This window comes from Acanthisitta chloris, unplaced genomic scaffold, assembly GCF_000695815.1.
Source record: "Acanthisitta chloris isolate BGI_N310 unplaced genomic scaffold, ASM69581v1 scaffold31752, whole genome shotgun sequence".
Taxonomy (NCBI): Eukaryota; Metazoa; Chordata; class Aves; order Passeriformes; family Acanthisittidae; genus Acanthisitta; species Acanthisitta chloris.
This window is the reverse complement of record NW_008660407.1, coordinates 10,029-10,242: the sequence shown is the minus strand read 5'-3', so window position 1 is coordinate 10,242 and position 214 is coordinate 10,029. Positions and strand designations below refer to the sequence as shown.

The 214-nt window shown below is 49.5% G+C and overlaps 1 protein-coding gene across 1 annotated transcript in view; it reads left to right on the top strand.

The window, feature by feature from the left end:
- Positions 1-214, top strand: part of WIPI1 (WD repeat domain, phosphoinositide interacting 1) — an 18,450-nt gene that overhangs the window by 14,753 nt on the left and 3,483 nt on the right. The window lies entirely within an intron of this gene.

The window sequence follows — 214 nt, the reverse complement described above, 5'->3', positions numbered from 1 at the left end:
TGCTGAACCAACACCACCTAAATCCAGCTCGAGTCACATAACCCTCATGCCACTTCTCTTTCATTCCCTTGTAACATAACCTGCTGCAAATGGAGAACTGGAGTTTCCTAGTTGTCCAACTCCATTACCTAAGGAGGATATTTAAACTCTCTCCCTCTGGTCAAATCACGTGGCCAAGTGGTGGCCCAGGCCCTTGGGAGGAGCAGCAGAGCCA